General features: G+C 43.0%; 1 protein-coding gene across 15 annotated transcripts in view; it reads right to left on the bottom strand.

The window, feature by feature from the left end:
* The window catches only part of LOC107222160 (RNA-binding protein Musashi homolog Rbp6), a 411,438-nt gene that overhangs the window by 43,531 nt on the left and 350,003 nt on the right, over positions 1 to 17,904 (bottom strand). The window lies entirely within an intron of this gene.

Raw genomic sequence — 17,904 nt, 5'->3', positions numbered from 1 at the left:
TGATTAAGTTGAGGGAGAAACGAAAACGGTATTAAAAGAGGAGAGGAGTTTACCGGGGTGCAAAACGGAGCTCGAGGAGTCGAACCGGAGGCTGCACCCCCAGCTTCTGTCATGTTTCGGGAATACCTTAGCTAGTGAAACAAATGAGGCGCAACCCCTTCGGTACATTATTCAGAGGGTATTTGCCTTCTCTCTCTATCCGGGCAGCTGCCCTCGGCACCCGGCTCTCTGTCCCCCGGAGTGAACGGTACAGTGATTAAGTTATAAAGTTGGCACGACGTAAGATGCTCGCCGTAGTGAGAGTGGCGGGAGTTACTTAATTTATGTAATTTATAGCCTCCTAGACCCCTTCTCTCTGACCCCAGAAACTCCTTCCGAGATGCCGGTGAGGTTCTTGTCAGCCTCATCCCTCCCCCTTTCTACCCCAACTCTCTTCCTTGAGACTTCGACCGACTCAAACTCCTCTCGGTAAGTGGTGATTCATCTACCTCATCATACGTTTTAAGGTATTTGCACCGTAGTCTTTGAATCTCGATCGAGAAGTCGACACCCCGGCGATTTAATCGCCAAAACGTCCTCCTTTTTGGAAAAGAATGACGGTGCTACCGATGAATGGATGAGCGAATGAGTATCACGTATCCCGTAAATCGGAACACGAAGAACAATGAATGAATTGAAAACGAGGGACTCTTTGATCTTCACAATTTTTTGGAAATACAGAGTGTAGATATGTATCATTTTTGGCCACCTTGGTCCCATCAAATAATCCACTTGTAGCTGCATCCATTACAGAGGTATGTGGATAAAGTGAGCCTGGCCACAAGCGTTACAAGAGTGTTTGGTTAGCTTTGACCATGGTGAAGATTAGATTTTCAATTAATTGATCGGTATAAAGAATTTATGTTCAATACTTATCGTTAGTTATATTTTTGTTGCGATTTATTTAATAATTGAATAGATTTGTAGTGCTGAAAGCAATCGAACCGCTTTAGATGGCTGATCAAAGATCGCGAAATGTCCACAAATGATGCATCCGTCTATCCTAGAGCCCCAAAAAACAGGTTCGTAACAGTTTCCGTCCGTCAGTTGGAATCATCGAGAAACGAGTATGATACAGAGCGTCTATTTTTTTCCCAATCAGACTTCCGGGTAACTCATTTCACGGCAAGCAATTCCGAGATATTAGTATACGAGGGTCGACCGAGTTTGGCACGTAGTTTTTGATACTGGTAGGTAGGTATATTGGCTTGATTTGATCAGGGGGCTTGTAAGTCGGTCAAGGAAGAATATGAGGCGGTCGTCTCACAGTGGTATCTGGTTTCGCAGAGCTGAGTGGGTATCCACGAACCCCGTAAAATCCTTACTGCACGTTATCTGGCTCGCGAGAGCCAATCAGCATCGGTTCTTACGAGCCCCTCTTAGCCTCTATTGAATTCTCTCCATACCGTCGACACAGCCGTAACCGAAGACTGTGCAACGTGCTGCATGAACTGACTCGGAATTGCGGATGCGAAGAATCGATGCATATGAGAGTTCGCGTCTGCTCCTCTTCTGGCTTCTCCTTATCCCAGACATTCGCATCCCAGAATGAGGTTTCCGATTTCAGGAAATTCCCACTCAACTCGTTGGCGCATGAATTATCCTCGTCGGTTAGGTCCGGCTCAGAATGGTGAAATGCAACTTGCGATCATCGCGGTTGGCGAAAGAAATTCGCGAGTGATGTAGCGACGATTCCTTCCTGTGTAGAAAATTTTCTTTTTTTTTTTTTTTACTGATTGAAGAGGGCGACCGGTTCCCGTATTCTCTACCTTTCGGATCTGCGGAGGGACCGCGCAGGCCAATTCAATTCTCGCGACTTAATAACATCGGTACCGAGGGATCGCAGAGATTAAAAAGCCCGCGGGCCTGAGTCATGGGAAAGGAAGATGAAAAAAGGAGAAAGAGAGTGAGTGAGTGAGTGAAAAATTTGAATATTTTAATACGGGACGGTGTGCAGGGTAGGTATTATATTTCCTGCTGTAGGGGGAAAATTTCACTCCGTATCTCCTCTCCTCTCGCTCTCGCTCTCTTTATCTTTCTCTTTATTTTTCCTTTCCTAATGAATGACGGTACCCGGGCCGTCGCCAGTCGAGAAATAAAAAACCGCAAACGCGGTGGGATTATCCTTCGCTTATATTTAAATTCGCTGAATCCGGTCCTCGTCCTTTTCCGCACCCTGGAATCAATTAGCCCCGCTGTTACTTCACTGCTTGCGAACAGTGATAGAGTGTATGTGGGGGCGTCAGCTGTGATATCGCGACGCGGTTATACCCTAACTATATACGGATAATTTAAGGAGCTAGGGTGTTAAAAAAAAAAAAAGAAAAAACACAAGCAGAAAAGAAAAGAAGAAAGAAAAAGAAAAATTTTGCGAGGAGGGGAATAAGCTCGGATATTTCAGAGCTTTTTCACAGGAATGAACGCAGCTGGCGCGCGTGGTCCGGCTTTTCGTTGTGAGAAGATGGAGCCTGGAGCGTCCTGCTGAGCCGGCAGTTTCCCCCCTTCGTCGAGGAGGAGAGTTACTGCCTATCTGTTGGACCGTCGGCGAAATGCGTGCGAGGATATCGCGCGGGTCTCTGGCTCTGATAAAATAAATTCTCTTATGAAAATTGGGCTGCAGCCGAGCAGCCCGCTCGAATTTATCTTCAACGACTCGTTTCTCAAAGCCGTCGCTCTGTCGAACGGATTTAAAAAGAACTAGGTCAACAGGCGTAGATTTTTTTGCAATATTTATCGGGTCCACGGATGTTAATGTTTAGGTTTGTAGATGGAAATTCAGTAATATATATATAATCGTGGAAGTCGGCATGACAATGTTGTCAGAATTGAGTATCAAAATATTTATCTTGAATGACACAGGTTTGTTATCAAAAAACTGCACAGGTTTTTTTATACTGTTTCTTATAGATTTTTACTCACCGAAACCGGGAAACGTATTCGAAAAATTCGATCACGTCAGGTTTTTTTTATGCAAACACCTTGTATTTTGTAAAAAAAACTGTACGCGATGGAGGGAAATGGAAGTCATTTTTGAATTCGACAGACTCGAAAACATAAGATATACCAAAAACATATCACGCAGCTGAGAGGAAATATTTTTTCGCAGATCTGTGCTACGGGTAAGCAGTTCATCGAATGTGTCTGATATTTGGAAAGTTTGTCGGTGATAAAGATTTTACCCAGTGGCTGGTTTTCGTCCAATTCCGATCTGTCGCGGGTGGGGAAAGATTTTCGGATAAAACAGCCCTCGAGAAGGCGACGGTGAATTACGAGGGCCGCCATTAGGGGCGTCGGGATCATTTGATTTGAGATCTGAGGGCAAAGTTCTCGACGACGCGAACTTCCCAGACCCCGAACGACATCCGCCTCTTCGCAGCTCTCTCTCAAGTATAATGGGCGACCCGCTGGCACCGTCGTCGGCATTGTAGCGCCTCGTATAGAACCTGTTTGAGGCTAAAAGCCACGACGCTCAGGAGAACGCGCCTTCATACTTTTACCCAGCATTCAAAGTGTTAAAAGGTTCTCCTTTCACCGGGATGTCGCCAAAGCGATTCAAACGGTACAAATAGATGATTCCGGGCGCTTTGATCTGAATTCGAAAAAGAAACCGCCCATCCCCCCTTATTTCGATCTCAAACTTTCTGAAGCAGCTGTCTTTTCCGGCATCGGACAACCCGCCGGCAGTTTTCCTAAATATAAATAAATTTCTCAGTTTTAGGGTGTTGTTACCGACGAAACTGAGAGGCCATTCACAAATGGAACGACTGACAAACGCTTTTAAACAATTTCATAGTGGTTTCAAGCAATTTCAAACGGTTTTAAACCAATTTCAAGGAGTTTCAAACAGTTCTAAACTTATTCCGAGCTGCTTCGAACGATTTAACGATATTTCCAAATCGCTGTAAACTAGTTTGGGTGAGTTTAAAACGATTTCAAAGTGGCTTCAAGCGATACCAAGCTGTCCGAAACCGATTTTGAATAATTTTCAGGCTGTCCCGGATCGGATTGAAGTGATTGTATGCGATTTCCGAGTGATTTTACGCAAAAATAACGTCACGATTTGAGCAAGAAAATAGCCGATACGTAACAAAGAAAACTCAAACTGCACTGAAAGCACAAAGGGCTCAAGATCGTCAGACGCTACATTTCTGTTAATTGATGAGGGAGCGCGGAGAGCTTTGAAAGCGTGCGGGATAAATGGGCGACACGCTATTCACCCGCGAAAATCGTAATATGGAGGGCGATCAGCGCGGAGCGAAAGCTCGCATTATCGCAAATTAATCCGCACTAACGAGGGAACAATCAGCGAGCCGGTCCGCGTGCGTCGGCCAATCTTCCTCGTTACCACAGCCGCTCCTTGGCCTCTCGCTATCGCGATCGACTTCGGGGCCGGGCAAATTCGATGCTGCATAAACGCGGTGCAGGATGCAGAGGAGTATTGATCGCTCGGTGGCGCGCTTTTTGGCCGCTCTTCTCGATCCAGGAGCTTTGGCATCGATTTGCGAGCTAGAAACCCCCTGCTCAAATCCCATTTCGAACACCAGTGCACAGCCAGCCGCCCGCCCGTTAAACTTTCGCCAATTTGGTTGGCTCGGCTGGCTTAACCGCAAGAAGGAAACGTCGAACCATCATCCGCATCCGAGAGTGCTGCTGCACAGCGGCTTCGTCTGAGCTCTAAATTCCTCGAGGTTATACGTACAGATACAGCTCTCGGAGTGTTTTCACCGCCAATTACTTCTCTCGATCAAAGGCGGCGTGGTTAACGGGAATTCGCATTCGCCGAAATTCAGTGAAATTCAACCCACGCCAATCGGCGTGATCACGCCGCGATTCAACCCAGTTTAAACCACCAGACTCGCCCTGTCCATTCATATTTTGCAATTAATCTGTGACGTGTCAGAAATCGCGATGGTTGTCTGGTATCGATTTGACCTGTGTCAAATTTTCCCACTTATACGGAACAGATGGACGGACAGATGGACAGATATACGGTTAGATAGATGAATAGATCGATAGATAGATGGACAAATTTCAAATAGTGATACACCTCTTTTTATTATCCCGGATATTTCGACTGACTAAAGCAGCGATGATTGACAAGTAATCGACGAGCTGGCGAGAGATTTCGGTATATTTCCATATTTAGTAACGTTCCGGGGTGTATCCAAGAGAATAATCGATCCAACCGGATAAAATTTTGAGGTTGGTTTCGTCTTGGGACGAGAAATACGCGTATGGAAATCGAATCGCGAACATCGATGGTTTAATTCTCCTTGCTCGAGTTACGGAGACTGACCGCTGGTGTCGCTGCCTACTTGGCCAATCCGCACACCGATACTCTGGGTTATGACTCGGAGGCAGCTCACTCGGTCCTCGATGGGATGAATTAAGTTGGGGAAGGTTTCGCCAGGGGCAACAAAGGCGGGTTGCTTCCGGCTGCCCGTTTACGACCGTGTCGTAGTTTCTCGGGCAGATTTAACGAGTCATGCGGAGGTTCGAGTGTTCGTCGTGATGGCGGAACGATCGGCTGTCCAGATAGTAGGAGCATTCCTATCCTTCTCCGTCACAGCTCTTTTCACTTGCACAGTTTCTTTCGTTAATTTTTCCCCGACGCGACGTGCAGCTACCCTATATTCGACGAATATAAAAAACCCCTTGACGCCTGTTGACTGCCGACAACTCGACCCAATTTTTCGAAGCGGCACGAGGTTTGTTTAAGCAAATAAACAAAAATCGTCAGATTTAAATTTCGGTAATTAATATATATCCGAGATTCAAGGCGTATTTTTCCGAACTGTAAGAAAACAATGATCTTGAGGAAAAATTTATAACCTCTCGGTTCGAGTCATCAAGCTTGAAGGGGTAAATTAGGGGTGAGTGAAAACTCGACAGACAAAAGGGTAAAGTCGATGGAAATTCGAACTCCGCGACGAGATTCACAGTTTTCTTGTCGCCTGAATTAGGGGTTAATGGGAAGAAGGCGAGATAAATGGCGAGGATTCGGTGGTCAATAACTCTCGAAGATGAATTCATCGCTTCTGTAGGACTTCGGCAGAGAGAAGATAGATAGATAGATAGATAGATAGATAGATAGATAGAGAGAGAGAGAGAGAGAGAAAGAGAGGGAGAATCCGTGAGTAACTTTGTTTAATTTGCAAATGAAGGGAGCAGATGAAATTGAAGGGAACGGTTTCCCGGGCTTTTCAATATTCATTCGAGGGAAGGAACGGCGAGGTTTGCAAGACGCGGTTCCTAGGACGTTACCAGCGAATCTGCAGGGTACGTGTCATATTTCCCGAGGAATAGCCCACGCGGTGGTCGGTCGAGCTCGGTGGGCGCCAGATATCAACTTGTTGATTTACACCGGCCACAACAGCGCAATTTAACGTCCCACTTAAATCACGCTCTCTCGAAATGGTCCGAGTCCAAGTACAACAACGATAGCGTCAAAGGCCGCAGGATTAATGGAACTATTACGATATTTAATTTATTTTTTTTCTTTCATAAATCAATACCAGCTGCAATTTCGCACGGAATCGAGATCAAGATTCTTACAGGCGATTCTTAGATCGATTATTACTGCTGCGCGAAAATTACAATCTTGATATAAGTTACAGTAAAAATTTGGCAGTAGTTTCCCTTTCGGTACAATTAGTAATTTAAAACGAAATTTCACGATTTTACAAACGGTTTGCTACTTTCTTTTAGCGTATTGGTACACACACGTGTACGTATGTACAACAATATACATATATACCACTGCGGGTTTATCGACGAAAAGATAAATCAATTAATTACCGGCTGCCTGCTGTCTCTGCAATAGATTAATTAGAAAATAAGCTCGGTCACGTTAAGCGGGTATGTTCACAGCTCGATTCCGCCTAATCGTAATCGATCATGCGTTCTGTACGAGCGAAAGCGCGAGCTTACATCCCTAATTGCTCCGCGTTGATGAAGCTCGATTTTGATGATCGAGAGAATAAGGGGAACGTTTGATCGTCATTTTATCGCAAGAATTACCTAAACGCCGATCCGAGTTGCTATGATAATTAAAATTTGCTGTCGTCCGCAAAGCTGTTTCATCCGCACTGCTTTACAAGTACTGCGTATTTTCCATGCGACAATAGTGCTGCTGTTAAATATTTCAAATTCGTGCAGCATCATGTATTATTTTTCAATATCGTCCACGCACGTCTCTATACGTACATCGTTGGAATCCCGAGTGTTAGAGGGAATTCGTTAGGCTAATTTCAGCCAGTCACCCCGAAGCATATCGTACGAAGCAGCCTGAACGGTAATCCGTTTGAGCACCGAGGTATAATAATTTTAATTTCTCCGTTGAGTTACTTAAAGCACCGTGCCGACGTCTGCACAACTCAGCCCTCGCGGTACGTCGACGGGGTAATTTCTTATGATTATTTAATGCCGCATATATCGCACGGTGTGAAATAGGAGGAGAGAAGATGAGGAGTGGTAAAATGAAAGATAAAAAAATAAAAAACAAAAAAACAAAATAAATAAAAGCATTTCCCTTTCGGCGTTCGTTTATGAAAAAAAGGTAATCTTTACATCGGTGTGACGAAAATTTGGCGAATCTTCTTAACCCCCGCCTTTCCTCGCCCCTGTTGTTTTGTTCTTCGTCTTTGTCACCGTCGGTGGCCGTTTCACCTTATCGTCAAGGCCTCCTTTCACTTTTTTTCACTAAAAACAAGGGCTTTACCGCGTAGTTTTGACGGCGCCATTACCGCGACGGCGAACAACGCCGTAAGATATAATTGAACAGAATCCCTCCCCATTATGGGTGGCTATCATTTTCGAGCGTTTCGCCCTCCGCTCATTTGGGGGATGAAGCCTCGGCCCGAGAAGTGGTACATGTATCGCATTTGTCAGAATGCCCCATTCCGTATGTACGCTGCGTGTTGCCCATCCAAACCAGAATTGCGCCAATTTATCCCGCAAAGTGGCTTAGTCCGTTTAAGGTGGCTCTGGAATTTCAGGTGCGGCCGACGTATCGCTGTCGGAACCGTTCCTAACCGTTCCTTACGTCCGCACGGACGCGGAACACCGGCCGCGGGAAATATTCCCGAGAATTCTCGAGAATTCCCGAGAATTCCCGGCTCGATGCGGAACGGCGGAAATGAGTTTTTCGCCTTTTCCCGCTCTCCTCTCTCCTCTCGCTTCTCTCATCCCGTCGACGCGGAGGGAACAAAGCTAAGAGAAAACGCGTTCCTGATTGCGAATAATAACGACGACCGGCGCGACGAGGACCGCAAGGACGACTTCCTTAATCAAGGAAAACCGCGCACCGCCCGCGGATCGTCGAGGATCCTCGATTTTGCTTTTGAAGAAAAAAATAACGAGCGCCTTGAGTTGTACAGTACACCTTATACGTACAAGACAGGTATACTTGTACAGGCGGGTATTCCGCACAGTCAAATCCGTCCAGATTCACGCTGACAGATTTTTTTTATACCCGTATATAGTAAAGATCGTGCGTATTCCTCCAGGACTCTCGATCAGTTATTACTGATAAAGATAATAATTAAGTGTATTGATCGGGAATAGCTTCTCGATAAATCTCATCGAAGAAATAACCTTGCACAAGGACAATTCGATCTTTCCACAAACATGTACGTTATACCTCGACGTCGGAAGTTTAAAACGCGTAACGGGGAATCGTATAAGAATTACATACATGTACATACATATACATACACGATACATACGGTATGTACCGATGCACGTGTGTAACTCTATTTTCCGAAACGGGGCGCGTAATAAAAGTTGGATTGTAAATCAAAAGAGTCGAAGAAAAACAAGAAGAAGAAGAGGGAAAAGAAAAAGAGGAGGACCGAGAAGTCCTGGATGTTGCGGATGAATGTACAAAGGACCTGCAGACGTTACACATTTATATAAACGCACATGTATCGTACGCCTACACATACGCCAACTCCGAAGTAGCCCGGTCGGCCTATTTTATTGTTTCCTAATAAAACTTTCAAAGCTCTCGGCAAATTTCGTTAGACTCTGCACAGTATGACCGTGTATTTACGATCTCGAAATAAGCCGTGGTCCTTCTATCAGACCCATCGTCCGCATAGCCTGCACACTTCGGTATTGACTCTTTTCCTCCATCTTTATCTACCCCCTTTAATAATATTTGAAAATTAACAATGAGGCGAAATCTATATTAACAATCTTTTATCAAACTATGATTAGTAGAGTGACCATTTTAATTTATTTATAAATATTACTACACATGAGCTGTCATTAATTTTAAAATTCATTCATTCATTCATCATTCCTTCATTCCCGGGGTATTTAGTTAAAACGGTGTATATTGTTAAAATCAGTGTATATGGTTAAAACAGTGTATTTTGTTAAAATGGGTGGATATCGTTGAAATTATGATGTATTGTCAATAACGGTTTTTCGTCGAGGCACTATATTTGTTATTGCACTTTTAATGTTCTCGTTCTATCGTCTCTCTTTTTATATTTGCTTGGCTTTTCGAGTGTTTTAATTGTTAATTTAACAGGTATGTCCCCGTAGTTTAAATTTCCGTTATTATTTTTAAATGGTCGATTTTCGATCAGTTACTCTTTCAGTTCAGAGAGGAACACCTCCGCACCTCCTTCCTCCTGGAGAGACGTAGACCACCCTTCTACTTTCAAATTTGTGACCAGGTTCCCCACTCCCTGGGTCTAACCTAATCCACTCGTGCCGTGTTCATCGCGCATTTATATTTGAATCATTACATTGGCCTCCCTTTTGTGATGGTTAGGTTTATCATAATTATCACAAACACCAGTTATTGTCATTGTTCATTATCCATACTCAAATTTATTATATAATGATCGAAAACTGCTTCATGTCCACCGTTCTCTGCACATACTTGAAATTTCATCACCTTTTTGCATTATTAGCACTGGAAAGTTTGTCACACGCATTCTTCCACACACATTCATCCACTTGTATAAACTAATTAACAATCTTCTGGTTTTCCGTTATTCCGATTATTACAATCTCGTCCACTTAATAAAATTAAATCTAACTCACAAAATTTGCTTGTCCTTATTCTATGTCGAGTCCAAAGTAGAGGATGAAATCAATTTCATTGAGATTCATACGAGTTAAATACATTATGATATAGATATATTTTTTTTTTTTTTTTTTTTTGAATATCAATAAACTTAAATGTATATAAATTGCTTTCAAAATTGATTCAGGAAACTAGGAAGTTTGATACTTGCGTAAATTTAATCTATTATATGTACCTTTGACATCATTTAAATTTTCTGGATTACATAACACGAACGCATTCTTTCCAATCACTTTTGTAATCTTATATGGTCCCTGATATATGTGAAAAAACTTATGAGTTACTCTATCAGCTGCATTAGAGGGTAGTGGTACTTTCAATAAAACTAAATCATTCACATCAAGAATAATCTTTGTTTTCACTTTTTGTTGCTTGCGTCGATAACGAAAGTTCTTTAACAATCTTTCCATAGCTATCATAATTTTAGTTTCTTTGTCTACTAACACTCGCAAAGCTAAAGGAATTGGATAAATTTTTCGTACAATTGGATTTGGCTTAGTTACTTTGATTTCATGTTGATATACTTGAGTACATCCGGGTTTATTGGAAAACAAGACTTGATACTTTTTACGAAGTGCACAAACAGTTTCAATCTGTACATTACTGAGTGTCGTTAGACTATGCACGAAGTTTGAAGACTCTTTAAAAAAATTCTGATCCTCTCCATGTATTAAAAATCTTTCATCTTTCTTTAAATTTTGAGATCTTTCTTCCTCATTTGTTTCTTCTAGTTGTTTATGACTACTATTTATTTCAATGGCTTTAACTAACTTAACAAAATCATTTTCACGAGGTAAATTATTTTTATACATTTCACAATTGAGATGCTGTGTATCAACATCATTATCATTAACGATATTATTTTCATCAACTATCAATTCAATTTCATTTTCTAAATGGCAGTGTGGTTGTTCATTATGAATCAACGCATCAACTCCACAATTTTCTTCACCAATAACAAGTTTATCATTTTCATCACTTAAATCTAAATTAACATTTTGCATATTTATTATTTGAATTAAAGTTACTTCGTTATTTGTAGAGGATACCAATTTATCTAAAGGTTCCAAATCAAACAACACCGTTGGTATACCGATATGAACACCGTTGACTTCCAACATACGATCTTTGTAATTTATTATCACTTCGTTTTTCAATAACCAATCATTACCAAGTATTATACGATTAGATAAATGTGGAATAACAAGACATGAATATTCTATAACTTGATTTGCCAGATGCAATTGTAAGAAAACTTGTTTTTTAACAGTTATAGTTTTTCGTCCAATAGCTGGGATTACCATTACTTTACTAACCGGGAGAATATTTAAATTTATTATTGTCATTAATCGATTGAAAAATTCTTCGGATATACATGTCACTTGACTACCAGTATCAAGAAGTGCATGTATTTTAATCCCCAAAACAGTAACTAAGATATGTGGACATCTTGGTACAGTTAATCTTGAATTCTTTTGGACATTTTTTTCAGTACCAGTTACATCATAAGATAGGTCCGTAATATAATCAAAAGGGTCACGACACGTTATTGGACCTTGATTCAACGCGCCGATGGTCAGTTTAAATTTTGTTGTTGGTCATTACTGTTGTTATTATTATAATTCCCTGTTGGTAAATGATATCCATTCGACCTTTGATTTTGTCCAAAGTAAGTAGGTGGCGGATAACTTGTGTTGGGTAAACAAACGCTTACAGCTGTTGGTATAGTATTTTGAAAATTTGGCTTCGTAGATACCCCGTTATGTTGACTTATCTGTTGATATTTCTGTTGTGCGTGAATGTGACCTGGTTTATTGATTTCGCTGGTATTATAAGAATTGTTGTTGTAAGATTGCGAATTTCGAGGTTTTTCACGTTCTCTTTCTTCATAAGTCAAATCTAGCTGAGCTAACGCGGCTTCAACTCTATTATTATCGGAAAAATCAATTGCCACTAACGCTTCCCTCACTTTAATCGGCATTTGTTGAATAATACTATAATTTATTTCATAATCCGACAACTTGGGTTCAAAATACTGAGCTTCCTTAGTTTGTTTTAAAAAATACGTTTGCAAATTATTTTCATTCCCTTTGAATTTGCGCATCGACCAACGATTTTTTTCCCTGATTCTTATAGCTATGGAATAAAATTCTTTCAAAAATGCAGTTTTAAAACATTCGTAATCGTTAAATCTACTTTTTTTTCCATCAAACCAAATCTTAGCTCTACCATCTAATGCACCATGAATAACTAATATTTTTTGTTCAGTCGGTACGTGTTTCACATCGAAATATCTTTCTAAATCACTTAAAAATTCTCTAGGATTCGTGTTATCCTCCCCAGAAAATTTAGGTACTTTTATGTCTATTTGAAATGATTTCATTTGGTTTATCAAACCTCCTACTAACCTTCCTTCAATATTTTGACTTTGTTGAATTGGTTCTACTGCCGACAATCTTTCTACCAATTGACGTTGTCTCTCATTTTCCTCCATCAAACGTCGAATTTCCGCCATCATCGTGTCCTGCTGCTGCTTATCACGCAAAGACTTGTCCAATTCTTTTTGTTGGTTAGCCAATTGTTGTCGTTCTAGTCTCAATTTATTCAAATCATCACCTCCTTCAACTCCAGTCGCATTGTCTTCACGGTCAGAATTTGAATTCGTCGAACCAGGTGCCATGTCTTTATATTGAATATTTCGGCCACTACGTGTAGTTTTCGGTCTAGAAACTGGAGTTCGTTTTACTCTACCCATGCAATTAATTGAAAATTATAAATTCTATCTTAACCTCTTAATCATTCACACTTCTTCCTAGCTTTCGAGCCTTCGCGTTGGGCGCCAAAATTTTAATAATATTTGAAAATTAACAATGAGGCGAAATCTATATTAACAATCTTTTATCAAACTATGATTAGTAGAGTGACCATTTTAATTTATTTATAAATATTACTACACATGAGCTGTCATTAATTTTAAAATTCATTCATTCATTCATCATTCCTTCATTCCCGGGGTATTTAGTTAAAACGGTGTATATTGTTAAAATCAGTGTATATGGTTAAAACAGTGTATTTTGTTAAAATGGGTGGATATCGTTGAAATTATGATGTATTGTCAATAACGGTTTTTCGTCGAGGCACTATATTTGTTATTGCACTTTTAATGTTCTCGTTCTATCGTCTCTCTTTTTATATTTGCTTGGCTTTTCGAGTGTTTTAATTGTTAATTTAACAGGTATGTCCCCGTAGTTTAAATTTCCGTTATTATTTTTAAATGGTCGATTTTCGATCAGTTACTCTTTCAGTTCAGAGAGGAACACCTCCGCACCTCCTTCCTCCTGGAGAGACGTAGACCACCCTTCTACTTTCAAATTTGTGACCAGGTTCCCCACTCCCTGGGTCTAACCTAATCCACTCGTGCCGTGTTCATCGCGCATTTATATTTGAATCATTACACCCCTGATAAACCCTGGGTGAAAATACAGCGGGGCGGAAGAAATAGTGAAAATGGCAGCCACTTCGCCCGACGAACTCTCGACGACTTGCAATTAGGGTTACTTATTATCGTCCAACTTGTAACAGATAGAACAAAATGTTTTCAATCCCCTGATAGAAAACGTGGTCGTTCGCTACTTGTACGCGCCACGCCGTCATTTTGTTATTAATTTCCATGACAAAATTCTGAAATATTCTTGAAACTGTGAATAATAAGGCCGTCAAACTCGAATTGCTCCGAGTGTTTTCATTTTCTTATAAAAAAAAAAAAAAAAAAACTTCCAAACATAAGTATAATTTTAGACCGTCGAAGCTGTACCCCGTCCCTTAATAATACACCGTCTTTCCAAAGTACGTATACATGCAGCCCACACAGTCAGACGTCTTCGGCAACCCCTCTTCCGCCAGGAGTGGGTATTATAATTTCGGTGGCAATTGTACGGCCATGCGGTAGCATCTTCTCGTTAATACCAAAAGCCGAAGCAGGTTTCCCCGCATTAGGCCGGACCGCAGTGGCCGAGGTAATCTCAGCCATGTGTATCCATTTCCTACCAAAACGCGCTAACCGGTCAATATATGCACGACGCCCGGGTTATTATACCCACCTCCCAAGTAGTTTAATCCGTTGTAATTCGATGCGAATATTCGAAGCGATCCCCGAAGCAGAGTCGGTTTTGATTAGTCGGATTTTCGAATATTACACCTTGCGTGAGATTCTCATCGCTGTGTATACGTGTAATAAAAAGGTACGCGAACGAACCTCCCGCACGAAAAAAGTTTAAGAGAGTCGGCGAAGACTCGCCCGCTTTCACCCCGAATTTCAAGTGACCGTGCAGATAAACTCCGGATTGACGATCGACCCGAAAAAATCCTGATGGCAGGGAGAAAATTAGAAGGCTGATATACCTGCATCAGAGGGGAGGAGAAACGTAGCGCGGGGAAAGGATAAATTAGAGGCCTTGCAATAACCCTTTCAGTTATTGCGGCTAGTAAAAAAAGTAGGATGAGGATCAGGATTAGGAGGCGGTGGGCGCGGGTGGGAGGACAGAGAAGAATGGCGATGAGGGTGCGGAATAGAACGGAGCAGGCATCACGAATGTAGGACATAAACCGCTATCACTGACAATAACCGTCTGCTCCATAAACCTCAGCTGCCTCCTTCTCCCCAGGTAACGAGAATAACGCGTGCGATGCGAGTGTATAATATCCCAGGCGACGAGCCCGCAACACGAGGTTCCATTAACTCTGACCTGGGGGCAGCAGCGGCAGCAGCGGCAGCCGGGAGAAGAAACGGAAAATCGTAGAAAGGGTGGCTGTTGGCTGTTAATCGAGCGTCTTGAGTGCCGAGCCGTGCCGAATACTTCTGCGGCTGTCGCGTTCCGCGCAACAAGCCCTGCCAATCCCGATTCCCGAGAAGAAAGGAAAGGGGGTGAGGAAAAAAACGTCGGTGGTGTAACGAAGGCTTAGCCGCGGCGATTCTCCTTCCTCGGGGTCGGAGGTTTTGCTCGGTCAGGGCAAAAAATACCACCTCGCTCGCTTCCGTGACGACGCGGATCGACGGGGAGGAACGGGGGTGAACACTTCCGGTGGAATCTGATTTAAGACTCGCGGACCTTACGGGGGGCGAAAACGCGTTTGGGGATGACACCGCGGGGTGTAATGAGAAATGGTTCGCCCTTCTCGACGGAGGACGCGAAACCGGGCTTAAGTAATACCGGGCTCCTTCAAAAGAGCTATCAGTCAACCCGACAAACGTATAAACCCGCAGGGACCGATCGAAATTACCAAATCTCTTCCCCTAGAGGAATCCAAAAGGCCAGGGTGTTCCGCTTCGGCACCGCGACTGCATCCAACTTCCTCCGAGGACTTGAAGCGAAGGCTGGATTCAAGGGTGGCAGTGGTTTAGCTTAGACGGCAACGTATTTCCGCTGGAAACTAAAACGGGGACATCGGGCGAACGATGGAACAAAATATTTCCCGCGGGCTGCGCGATTCTTTAATTTTTTTCAACACTTGTATCACAATCGGGAAAAAATGCGTATGGTAAGATTTTGTTGGTGGTAATAATATCTTTGAAAAGGGTGGTTTATACCTGAGTTAGCATGCAGCCTGCCACTAAAATTGTTTCTCTTCAATCAGGGTACGAAAATTGAGTTCACGTTTGTTTTTGCACGAAAAAAGTAACTCGCTGAAACAGCAGATTTTAGCGTTAATGTAGTCATGGCGAGTACTTAAGCTGTCGGAACAAAAATTTCCGCTGCAACAGCAAAGGTTTTGCAAGCATAGCCAAGTGGAGTTTAAACTTGGCAAAATTTGCGTTTCGCGTTTGCGTGGTGAATGGAGGGCAGTTCGTTCCACACGATAATCTGTTGATTCGGTGTAGTTGCCCTCTTTTCTAGAGTCCTGGCAACGTTCACATTAGAATTGTTCTGCGACAGGGTGAGCAACGAAACTAATTAAGAAAGTCAAGACGAGAAAAAAATAATACGGTTATGCCAAACGGTGACGTCGTGAGTTTGGCGAACTTTGAGTGCAAGAGTCACGCGATCTGTGTAAAGATGCGTAAGAGTCGTGTGTTTTATTGAAAAATCATTGCATCTCTTGACGTAACACGGTCGAGTATTTTAATGGGAATTTTTATTCCAAAGGTAAACGTGCGGTTAACTTTGTTACTTGACGCGGTTGGCAGCAAGCGCAAACGATGGCGTTCTTGGCGATAACTACGTTGCAGAGCGGCCGAACGGAAAGTGGGGAAAACAAACGACAAGAGAGAGAGAGAGAAAGAGAGAGAGAGAGAGAGAGAGAAAGAGAATAAAATATGCCGTAACACAGAGCAGCGGGGTAAAAAGAAACAAAGAGAATGAGCGAAAAGACGTACAAAAAGAAAAAGAAAATAAAAGGGAGGGGGGTTAGAAACCGCAACGAGAAAGGAATCAAGGGAAAAAAAGTATGTACATATTACGGTGAGAGAGAAAAACGGGAGACGCGGAGAGATAGAATTAGAAAAGAAGAAACCCGCTGCAGCGGCAGCCCGCGCCGCTGGATGTTTGAGAGACTTAATTAGTTTATTTTCCCGGTTTCGCCGGGGAATTTGAAATAATTACTTTTTTCCCCTCCATTCCCGCCATCCTATCTCTTAATTCTGATTTTTTTCCTCCTCTTCTTTTGTACCATCTCGGCGTAGCCGGTCGGGAAAACTTGGGGAAGCAACGAGGTGGTTAACTAATGTTTGGCCAAAGGATTTCCTAGTTTTAATGGCCGTGCTCGTGCTGCAGCAGCCGCGGAAGATTACACTAATCTGAATTTCAACCGCGGTATACCAACTGCCGGCTGTTCACTCAACCGTACAAGAATTAAGCCGGAGCTGCTGATATTTTTTCGAGCCTCGGCCATTTTACTCGGACTGAACAAAGTCCGGTAGTCCAGCATTTCGTTATATGCCTTTTCCGAAGTGCAGAGAGTGATCAAATGTCCAATGCAGGGTTGAAAGAGAGAAAGAGAGACTCGTTTCTTGTTACTATTCGCACTCCCTTCCGCAGATTTCCGCGAGACTTAGGTTCGTCTGGTCCTTCCTGTTTCCTGGATTTAATCTTCTCCTCGGTCCGTCGCAAGCTCGAGACGACTCGAGGTCGTCATCGAGGAGGAGAGAAAGAGAGAGAGAGAGAGAGAGAGAGAGAGAGAGAGAGAGAGAGAGAGAGAGAGAGAGAGAGAGAGAGAGGGATGGTGGGATGGTTCGATGGTTGTGGTGTAATCAGTCGAAATGTCGGCGTGACAAACGAGTGTCGCTAATTATCGACTGCGGCGAGGAGACGCTCGAGGTTTGGGGAGTTTCGGTGCGAGGTTGGGGTGACACCGTCGAGTGGTATCGACAGAAGGGCTGAAGCACTGCTGCCAACAGGCGGGCCAAGTCCCCGCCTCCCTCTCGACTCGACAGACTGGCTCGATTCACTCCGGCGGAACCTGAACAGGTACATACAGGCCTTGCCAGCCGGTGGTATTCGTCGGTGGAAAAACCAAAGGCAGCGTGCGTGGTTGCTCCTCTGGATGTGAAATTGGAATCGGATCGATCGAGAATCGCCGATATAGCGTTAATTATCGCGGACCGTTCCCTCGGCCGCGGATAAAAGCGGTACGTTCACCCGAAAGTTGAGACCCTCTGAGGTGGCGCGAAACCGACGTGACGTATCGAACCACCCCGAATCACACTGCGGCTGCTGAGTGTAAGTGGGTTACAGGAAAGCACGTTAGATCGGGTTGGGTTTGGGGTT

The sequence above is a fragment of the Neodiprion lecontei genome, chromosome 5 (assembly GCF_021901455.1).
Source record: "Neodiprion lecontei isolate iyNeoLeco1 chromosome 5, iyNeoLeco1.1, whole genome shotgun sequence".
Classification (NCBI taxonomy): domain Eukaryota; kingdom Metazoa; phylum Arthropoda; class Insecta; order Hymenoptera; family Diprionidae; genus Neodiprion; species Neodiprion lecontei.
The sequence above is the reverse complement of the archived record's forward strand: the minus strand, read 5'-3'. Positions and strand labels throughout refer to the sequence as shown.